Here is an 11061-nt window from a genome sequence, read left to right as displayed (position 1 = left end):
CGATGGTTGATTGGCCCCCCCAACCAAACTCAGAAGAGTAGAGACTGACCAGCCTTATTTTTCTCCCTGGTTTCCAGTAAAAGCCCTGAAAAAAACTGCTGAAGACAAATGCCCCTTTCAGTTATTGCCTGGATATTTTTGTACATGCACGAAATCCCCTGAAATTCCTTGGATCTGAAGGCTACTGATGTTTAATTGTTAATTGTTTCCGTGTGCCGATAGTCCTTACTCTTAACTGTTTTTCTTCTTTTCTCTCATATAAAATAAATACTGGCTTATTCCATATTTCTGGAGTTCCCCAAAAGCTCCGACTTTGAGTGGTTGCTTCTTTACTCTCACACACTTCTCTTTCTCAACTGATTGTAAGTTAAGGACAGTTGTCAAATTATTCCCTGGGGAGGAAAGGATCAAATGGTGTTCCTAGTCAGGAATTCTTTAGCCTTTTCGTCTTTATTCTGTTGGGACTGTGGGTTTGGAATGGGAGAATAAAAAGACAGGAGACTGCTATTTGGGAATGTCGAGGAGCAATATGAGACGTGCACCTTTATAAGATGGAGGGAGTCCTAGATGGGAGCTGTGCTGCCCAGTGTAACAGCTCCGGGCCCCCAGGGGCCCCAAGGGGCTACCGGGCACTTGGAGTGCAGCTGGTCCAAACAGAGACACGCCCCAAGTACAAAATGCAGGCTGGATTTCAAAGACCTGGAACAAGAAAAAATTAAATGCATCCTTAATCATTCGTATGTTGATTACATATGTAAATGAGACTATTTTGTGAATAGTTATAATATTTAATATATTGGCTTAAATAAAATATTAAGGTTAAGTTCACCTTGTTTTTCCTTGTTTAATTTTTTTAATGTGGCGAGTAGAACATTTTAAGTTACATAGGTCGCTCACATTATTTTCTATTTCTATTGGACAGCACTGTTTTATTAGAGGGTGTGGAAGGGGACTGGGCCATCCGCTGTGCCCCTGGCCCCTTTGTAGCTGTTAGCTGCAGGCCACATAACTCCTGGTCTCCCGGTGTCTTGATCTTGCTTGATGCCTTTTGTGCCAGGAGCTCAGCATTGAAGACTGGAACAGTGTTTCACATGGGATGGACATGTATGCAAGGCACACACACAGCCATCTGCATCCAGATCCCTTTTCTGTGTATACATCTCAGTTTGTGGGTGATCAGATCCCATAGTCTTGCATCTCAGAAAACATTGTAGTGTATTTGAAGGGCATAATCCTGGTATACCAGATGTCCTTGCCCACTCAGGCAAAAATGCTGATTTTTATCCCCTGAACACCTACATAAGTATAAAGTTTCTTCTAATGCCATTAGCAAGAGGTTCAGAATGGCTACACTACAAAATTATCAGGCTTCAGGAATGCATTTTATACAACCTTGGCATGCCATCCAAACTGTTGAATTGGCTAGTGAGGAGGAGGATAATCACGTGTTCTTACAATTTTATCCCACAGTTTGTGTATTAACTCCGAAGGGGGATGTGACTTTGTACTGGGGAGATAGAAATGCCTGAACCAAGGGCCAAGTGTAGCATGACCAGTCGTGGGACCAGATGAGTGGGACGTACACCTCATCACCCATGTGGGGTTCTTGGTGAAGATGTTTAACTTACGTTTAATCAATTGAAATCTGTACGGCGAGAAGTTCTATAGGACAATTACCTTGGACATCTGGAACAGGTCAGCGTCATGAAGACTGGAGATGCTCTAATGTTTTAGTTACCTATCACTGTGGTGACAAGTTACCACGACCTTGGGGGCTAAACAATACAAATTTGCTACCTCCCAGTTCTGGAGGTCAGAAGTCCCAGTTCTGGAGAGGACTCAGCTTACATTCTGGAGGACTAAAATCAGTGTCATCAGTGCTGTTCCTTCTGGGGGCTCTTAGAATCTATTCCTTACGTTTTCTCACTTTTCAAGGTTGCCTTAAATACTTGACTCCCACACTCAGACATCTGCTTCCATCATCATGTCTCCTCTGACCCTCCTGCCTCCCTCTTAGAAGGACCCCTGTGATGCCACTAGGTAATTCAGGAAAATCCCCTAACCCAAGGCCCTTAACTAAACCATGTCTGCAAAGACCCTCTAGACACATTAGGTAACATACTCCCAGGTTCTATGGATTAATGGACAGCTTTGGGGGCCATTATTCTGCCCACCACATTGGAGGACTGTTCTTGAGTGGGAGAGATCAAAGGAAATTCATGAAACTTGAATGGACCCTGGATCAAGGCTGGGAGAAAACATTGCGGGGGCCTTTGGGGAATTTAAGAATAGAGTGAAATTTGGATGATACTGTGGAATTAATGTTGATTTCCAGCAGTACTGGCAGGTGGTTGGTTGGAGAGTGTTCTTATTTTGGGGAAATGAGGGCTGAAGTAGGTTTTAAGTTTCATCATGTCTGCCACCAATGCTTGGATGGTTTGGCAGAGCAGAAGTGTGTACGTGTGTATGAGAGGGGGAGGGCGAAGTGCGTGCAGAAAGATAGTAGTCAATCTAGGGGTTTATTGTGTGGTTCTTTGTCAAAGATTTGAAATCCTTTAAAAAATCTAATAAGTGGAAAATTGGGGCTCCATTTACATGGCCCCTTCCTGTGTCCTAAATGTCCCAACGAGAAGGCCCTGAGATGGCAGATGTTATATTTTGCATGAACATATGTAAAACCAGACTTGATCTATCCCCAATCCCTAGGAAGCCCACCCCTCTCCTTTCAGACTCTGACTTTTTCCAAAGGTGACTGTGCTAGTGCATGATGTTCTTGTTAGGTCCCAGCTCAACTCTGCCTTTTTTTTTTTTTTAAGATTTATTTATTTATTTGACAGAGAGAGACACAGCGAGAAAGGGAACACAAGCAGGGGGAGTGGGAGAGGGAGAAGCAGGCTCCCCGCGGAGCAGGGAGCCCGATGCGGGGCTTGATCCCAGAACCCTGGGATCGTGACCTGAGCCGAAGGCAGACGCTTAATGGCTGAGCCACCCAGGTGCCCCTCAACTCTGCCTTCTTAATGAAATTTCTTTGTTGGTATTTAGTCCCTCTGAAATGAGAAGTACATCTCAGGCTCTCCCGTGAGGTCTTTCATCTCCAGCCAATCACCACTGCTGGCTGGGAGATGTTCTGACCCTCTCCTTGGCCAGGATTTCAGGAATGACAAAGGGAAACGAAGACTGCCTGGCCTACAGCAGCCTCCATAAGGAGATGACAGCTCTCACATATGGTGGCCTTTCCTGGTCCACAACAAATCTGTGTCCTTTGGCTTTTGATTTGCCATTTGTTCTCCTAGATCAGCGGACCTCCCTCTTCCCCTGCCCCCACCTCCTCTGCCTGCAGGGCTCTGTGTTCATTTCCTGCAATTTGTTCTCAGAACTTTGCTTTGTCTTTCAGGTTCACATGTGAATGGCCCCTGGGGTTGGGGGGGGGGGGTGGCACTCAGCATTGCCAAAGGCTGAAGAGCACCTCAGAGAACTGAGCTAGAAAGGAGCTAACTGTGGCAAGTGGGCAGAGGAGCCAGAGGGACTTGAGGGGTTCCCAGAGAGGGGAGGGAGAGGGAGTGGCCAGGTGACCTCATAGACTGTGCGTGTGTTGGTGGGGGCGGCATGGTAATTCCTCTCTCTGCCCTGGCCTGGTGACTGACCTACGGGCTCCTGGGGTACCTACCTCCCTAAGCAGCCCAGCTCCGCCGCACACCAGCTCTGTGACTTCACCTAGTTACTTAGCTTCTCTAAGCCCCAGTCTCCTCCCCTGTAAAGCACAGGGTTGTTGTGAGGGCTAAGGAGATGGATAATGTCAAGAAAGCGCCTAAGACACGACTTGGCCTAGAATGAATGGGCACTCTGTTGGAGTTAGCCGCCATCATCATTAGAGAATTTTCATATTCGCTATCGGTCACCATCCAAGCAGTCCTACTGCGATCCTAATCAACACCATAGGTTTTTGTCGGGAAAGGAAACTGATGGTCGCTTACCAACCAGGATGAGGCTCGATTTCAATCTCAGGTCTTCCTGCGTGGAGTCTAGAACTCTTCCTGTTCTGCACGCCACAGCACATGTGCACTTTCCCAGTCGGCCCAGGTTCGTCTGGCTTTTTTTTTTCTCATCTTTTTAAAAAAAACAGAATTTAACTGAATAAAATTTGAAGATCTTATTGGCTTTGTTCAGTGATTCCTGAATGGGGCAGCATCCAATGTACCAGATAGAAAGTTGCCCCGAAGAGCTGTATAAAGTGAAAGACTTGCAGGCAGAGGGGAGCAGGAATGAGGAAGTTACAATAGGTAACCAAGCTAGTTGGTTATTGCAAGGTCACTTTGCTTTAGGAGCTGGCAGGGGTCTATCAGGAAGATTATCTAACCAGCGCTGATTTGCAACTGTCTTTTTGGTGGGTGCACGATAAGCTTTTACTAATTACTACTTCAGAGATCTGTTGATTTAACTTGTTTTTTCAGGGACTTTTGATACCAGCTTTGGCCAGTCTTCCTGGGATCCCTTCTGCAGGCTCTGGAATGAGTGGGGGTGTCTGGGTTCTCAATGTTGTCACGAAGAACTGTAAAGGAGGAAAAATAATTTTCCCTCTTCCCTTTATGGTGAGTGCATGGCCGAGACCCTTTTTTCTCTACAGCGCCTCATAAATGGATAAGCTCACCTGTGGCTCCACCGTGGTCACTATAACTCAAGATCATCGTTGATACTTTTAACCTGCTTGTTTTCAGCCTTAAAATCTTATTCACCTGAGGCCTCACGCTGGCTCCACTCCTGCTTAAGTCAGACCCAGTTCGCTTTTTATGTCAGACCCGGCTCAATCCCTGTGCGGTTCCTTCCAGACCCCTCTGGAAAAAGAAGAGCTCAAATAGTCTGCAGGCTCCTAACGCAAAGTCCAGGACGCTGGATCTGAGAGGGACACGCCCATCACCTCCAGAGATCATAGAGCAGCGAGCCCGAGGGACCCATCAGGTACTTTGCTTGGGTGCTCTTGTTCCTCGGGGCTGTCAGGGGCCGCCTTTGGTTCCTTCTCTGACACCAGAACTGTTGAAAGATAGACTGAGGCACATTAAAAATTTTGAGTTTATTTGTGCAAAAATGAGTTTGCATTGGACAGCATCCAATTCAGTAGATAGGCAGGCGCTCCGAGGAGGAGGTGTAGAACATGAACGGTGTTTGTGGGCAGACAGGAGTGGGGACAAGGGAGTTTTACCAGGCCAAAAAGCTGGTTGGTTATTGCAAAGTTATTTTGCTTTAGGGAAGAGCAGGGGTCTAGGGGGCAGATGACCGGACTGGTGCTGATCAGGTGATGGATTGACTGATTTCTGAAAGAGCCAGGAGTGTAATTAAGTCTCAGTTTTGTGATATGGGACTTAGCATCACGATTCCATTTGGGGCCTGTTGTCTTGTTTTCCACAAAGGGTAGGGGCATTATCCTTGCTAAAAAGAGAGGGTGCAGGTGACATCTGTGTATTTGACGTGGCAGAGGAGATGTTTTCTTTATATGTCATCTGGACGCATGTGGGTCCCACGTATTCCTGTGGACCTCGTGAGAAATCCCGCTGGTTTGTTGCTCACTGCTTTCGTTCTGCCCCTGAAGTAAGTTCTTGTTGACCATCAATACTTAAAGTACTGCTTTCATTTAAAAAGAAGCTCGAATCAAACACTGTAGCTGTTTCTGCCGAAAGAAGCATTAGAAAGTCCGGTGTGTGTGTACACACCCTATATATGTGCATTAATTGTCCGTGATCTCATTAACTTCTCAATAATGTAAATACGAGAGATAGGGCAGAAACGGCGAGGCTGCCCCCCGGAAGAACCCTAGGATGACCCCAGGGATCCAAGTCCATGTGTAATTCATCCGCTTGATTGGGGGGACCTAGCACTATGACGGCTATCACTCTGTAATCAGAGCATGCCTTATGACACAGCTGACTTCAAGAAAGGGCGATTATCCTCAGCAGGCTTGGGTCTGACCTATTCAGGGGGGCCCTGAGAAGGGACTGGGTGCTTCCTGGCCAAGGAGACTCCAAGCATGGGAGGGATTTGACCCATGGGATCTTCTCCCTTGCTGGCTTAGAAGATAGAGGGGCCACATGGCGAGGAAGGAGGCTGCTTCTGTAGGGCCCAGGGTGCCATCCAGCTGACAGCCAGGAAGGGCGCTTTTCAGGGTCATTTGCATTATTAATATTTTCCATCAGTTTGGGAACATTTCTTATAAAGGGCCTGCTAGTATAGAGTTCGGGTTTTGCATCCACATACAGTCTGTTGCGGTCCCATTTTCTCTCTTCGTTTTATGCTTTAAAACATAAAAAATGCTTAGATTAAGGACTGAACCAAAACAGGTGTGAGCTGGTTGGCTAGCTGCAGGTGTAGACCATCAACAAGACAATCAGTGGAGGCCTGAATAGCAGTGTTTGCCAATTTCTGTAGTGTAAATACACCCCTGTGATTGATTTCACGCCACCCACGTGAAGTTTCTTCACTGTGAGGAAAACATGCGGTAGCATATCATTATGGAATATTTGCATGCGTGAACAATGGGAGTAAATAACCACTGTAAGAGCATCGAAAATAGTAAAATAGAGTTATTTGGAAGGGTTGAGTTTTGAGTCTCTGTTGCCCTTATTTCTAATATAAATTGTTGTGAGTTTCTGTAATTGAATTTTTAATCAAGGCTGTGTTTCACGACCAGCTCATGCGATTGCTGAAAAGTAAAGAGCTGGCTCTGGGGCTGGTACTCGCCCCCTGGAGCACAACACGGCTTGTGCCCTTCAGGCAAGGGGGTATGTGTTCCAGGCCTTAGGATTCTGTCCCCTCCGCTGACTCCGGGCCACCTCTGCCCTGCAGACAAGGGGGACCAGGGGAGAACAGTGTGGAAGGAGGGGCCCGAGCCCTGGCCCTTAGAGCTGCCCCCCACCCCCGCCCCCGGTGTCTTTCTCCTTTGACCCTAGCGTGAGGCAGAGGGGAACTCAGCTGCTACCTTGCTCAAGCTCCTCCTGTTGGGGGGTTTTGGTACAACTCTTGGCTCTGTATTCCAATGCAGTCTGGGAATTCCCCATCACATGTTTCTTGGTCTCATTGTGTCTTGGGCTTTTGACTCCTTGTTTATGGAGAGAGTTGCTGCGTTTGATGCCACCTCCAAACCCCAGCCACTGGGACATCCCCGCTAGCAGCATGGGCTGTCTTCCCTTCACCCCATGGTGAGTGCTGACATCTGGAAGGACTCCGGTGTCACCCCTGGATGGGGGACACAGAAGCCCCAGCAGGCAGCTCCGACGGGATAGACCCACCGAGGCTCTGTTCCCCCTTTGCCCCACTCCTGGGCAAGAACGATGTGATGCCATATGGTGTGACAGACTGGGCTGTATGGCGTCACCGGCCAATGTCTGCAATGCTCCGATGACAAGAGCTGCAAATGTTAACTCCTAGTAGGGAGAGTCTTGACCAGTGAGAGATGGGAGATGAGAAGGAGCTGGAGACACGCACTGTCTTTGTCCTGATGCTCTGGTCGGATGTGGGGATTGGCTGTACGCGGGCCAGCGATGTCCTATGTGGCTGAGGAACCGGCTGCTTCTCTGGGCGATGCAGCAGGCTCCTGAGTAATGTGCTGCTTCGTCTTTCCCCTCACTGGCTTTTCTGTGTGATTACATCTCCTCTTAAAATATTAGCATGCACTTTTTTTTTTTAAGCCCTGATTTGTATGGCAAAGACAACAGCATGATCAGGAAATAATTCCTGAGTTTTCCATGTGAACGTGGCACAAACTGAAAAGAAACATTTAATCCTTACATAATTTCCATTCATAGCGTATTGGCATTTCTGATAGGTTGGAATCCATAGAGATGAGTAGAAATAAAAATACAAGCAAGAATTAAGAGATAATCTAATAAAACGAATCACATGTATGACATAATACATCATAGGAATCAGGTTGCCCCGTACGGGCATTTATAATGTTGGATTATGAGTACAGGGTACGTGTTGTGAGACAGGACTCATCATTGTATAGAATCAGCCCCTGAAACCAGGAGCAGCAGAGTTTGTATTTCTGCTGATGGAACAGTCACACTGAAGTCTCGGGGGCCGGTCCAGCAGGAACATTGCTTCTCGCTGCCCTGTGGGACTAAGCATAGGCCACCGGCTGGGAACAGGAGAAGTGACTTCTTCACAATCTCCAGCGAGGGAGTCAGCCACCATCATCTGCCTTTGGCAGAGACTCCAAGGCAGACAGGAGAGAAGAAAAGCTTCAGGTACAAACGCCCCAAGGTGTCCAATAGCCCAGACAGGAGGCTGTGGTTGGGGCTGATCACGGGGGAGCATCCTGTGTGTTGGAGGGGTGGGGTGCTTTCTCCTGGTGCAGTGGTGAAGGCTCTGTCCTGTGGATCCTAAGTTGGAAGTGAGGGCAAAAATGAGGAAAATGGTCAGTTATGAATCTAGTCCTGGGTGTTTGGGGACAGTTGCCGAAGGAGCTGATGTTTGCCTCTCCCCCACTCCCCACAAGTTGCGGTGGATTGTGGGTGCAGTGGGTGGGCTTCCTGCAGACGCTCTCTGCCGCGGGGGGTCCTGTCTCCACCCACCCCCTCGGGTGCTCTGGCTTTGGTCCACGGATGTGTTTCGTCTCTCAACCCCAAGCACCATAGACAGCCGAGAAAGAAACGGTAGTGTGTTTAAGTGCTGTACGAATGAACAGATCCTAAATATTAAATCTGGGGCTGTCATCTGGTCTTAACTGTTGTTTCTCTGGAGAATGATGTCCTAGATACTTGCGAACACGGGTTTTAGGAAAAGGTCCTCTTGATACGAATTTAATTGGAAGGGATGGGCACAGTTGGAGAGGCCAGGTAGAAAGATGAGAAAGTGGCCAGGATCATCCATCTGATGGAGTCTAATGGCTCCATGGTTGACAAGACAAAGGACAGACTCCATCTGAGAAAGGACACATGACATGGGGTCTTGTGGTCCGATAGGCAGTTGTTCTGCCTTCAAGATACTGAAGAACTTCAAATACGGCACTGTTCTCTTTCTCAGCCTTGGGAAAGTTTCTGTTCATGGTGGTCTGTAGGGTTCAGAAGGCTAGAGATCGGTGGACCAGTGTAACTCCCTGCAGGGGTGTGGTTTGATAGAAAGGCAGCGAATGATATTCGAGTTGTTCAGTCCAACAGGTAACCCGCCAAATGTGTACAAACATGACTTTGCCCTCCATGAGTTTGCAATTCAGTTATTTTGAAAAAGGAAGAGCATTTGAATACAAATATTAAGAAGATAAACTGAGGTCAAGAGAGAAATTTAGAGACTCTGTACTGCAAATAAAACCAGCCATAACCTTAGCTATTTTGTTTGCAATTACAAATGGAAATAGTGAGTTAATCTAAACACAGTAAATGATTCTGCTATCTCACAGATTCCAGATTCATCACAGAACAATTTACATGACATAGATCAAGAGACGCTAGATTCAAGGGCCATTTGGCTTCATGAAGAAAAATGGTTTTCATTGGAAAATAAAAATTCTATAAGTGATGGTGCACTAGCTTCCTAGGGCTCTGTAACAAAGTACCCCAGACTGGGTGGCTCAGAGCATCAGAAATGTGTTCGTTCACAGTTCTGGAGGCTACACGTCTGAAATCGAGGTGTTGGCAGGGTTAGGTTTGCCGGGGGCTCTGAGGGAAAAACTGTCCCCGTGCTTCCCTCCTTCCTTCCGGTGATTGTAGCAAATCCTTGGTGTGTCTCGGTTTGTGGACACCTCCCTCCAGTCTCTGTCTCCTCCGCCTTCCTGTTGCCTTCTTCCCGCAGCTTCTGTGCATCCTTTTATGCCTCTTCTGAGGACAGTCTCCCCGGATTTAGAATCCATCCTAATCCAGTATGATCTTACTTCAATTCTTAACTAATTAGTTCGGCAAAGACCCTATGTCTAAATAAAGTCACATTGAGATACTATGAGTAGACATGAATTTGGGGGCACGCTGTTGAAACCACTACAGATGGACCCTCTAAATTAATTATCTTAGAAAAAGAACTGAACAAGGCACAGTAAGTTTTATAGTTTGAAATCTGGCACATTGCCTAATTGGAAATAGGACACTAATCAAACTTGCAAAATGCTATGTCTAGATTTATTCGTCTGTAAAATAAGTATAATACTGATCTGTCAAAAAGTGTGGTTATGAGCTTTGATGAAATACTAATTATAAAAGTTGGTGGCTTGGTTTTGTTGTTTCTTCTCTGTGGCTCAATATCTCCCACTTTCAAATTGGTTTGTAATTTTAGAGCATTAGGTTTTTAAAAACTTAAGCCTATCTTCAAATCTGTAGGGCTTGTGTAAGCATTGTTGGGATCATTGGAGCAGATGATAGTTTATTTTTGTTAGAAATATTGCAAAGAAATAAATACCAGCAAGTTTCTTAATTCATCAAAAACCTTGGTGATTTTAAGTCCACATTCAAGAGCTTATTTAGGGATAGTGAAGTATTCTCATCCATCTTCCTCAGAGAGAGTAAAACAAACACACATTCTAGATTTCCAGTTTCAACAATTCTAGGCATAATATTCTACTTTAAGATGATCCAGTGTTAATTACATCCCGTACAAAATACCAGCAAGACGTCAGAATGGCCACAATAGAATCGAACGCACCGGGGGAAAAGGTTTCTGTAAAGTAAGGCAAACAGAAAAATTCCCAAAATGATAGCATCTTTCTTTGATTTTACTTTATTTGAGAGAGAGATAACAGGAGCAGGGTGGGTGGGGGAGACAGAGGGAGACACAGACTCCCCGCTGAGCAGGGAGCAGGTGGGATGGCAACCCGGGACTCGATCCCAGGACCCTGGGATCATGACTTGAGCCAAAGGCAGACACTTAACGACTGAGCCACCCAGAATAAGCCCCTGGGGTTATTTTGTTAAGCATCAATAAATAAGTAATGCAATTTCCAACACTTAGAATATTGTCCGATATATATAAATGATTCTGATTAAAGGTTTAAAATACTTAAATGAACGAATGGAGTATTCACTAACTTTTTATACTATGGGCTATTTAAAAAATTTTTAGATCTAAATATATAAGCTTCTATGT

The sequence above is a fragment of the Zalophus californianus genome, chromosome 17, assembly GCF_009762305.2.
Source record: "Zalophus californianus isolate mZalCal1 chromosome 17, mZalCal1.pri.v2, whole genome shotgun sequence".
Lineage (NCBI taxonomy): Eukaryota > Metazoa > Chordata > Mammalia > Carnivora > Otariidae > Zalophus > Zalophus californianus.
The sequence above is the reverse complement of the archived record's forward strand: the minus strand, read 5'-3'. Positions refer to the sequence as shown.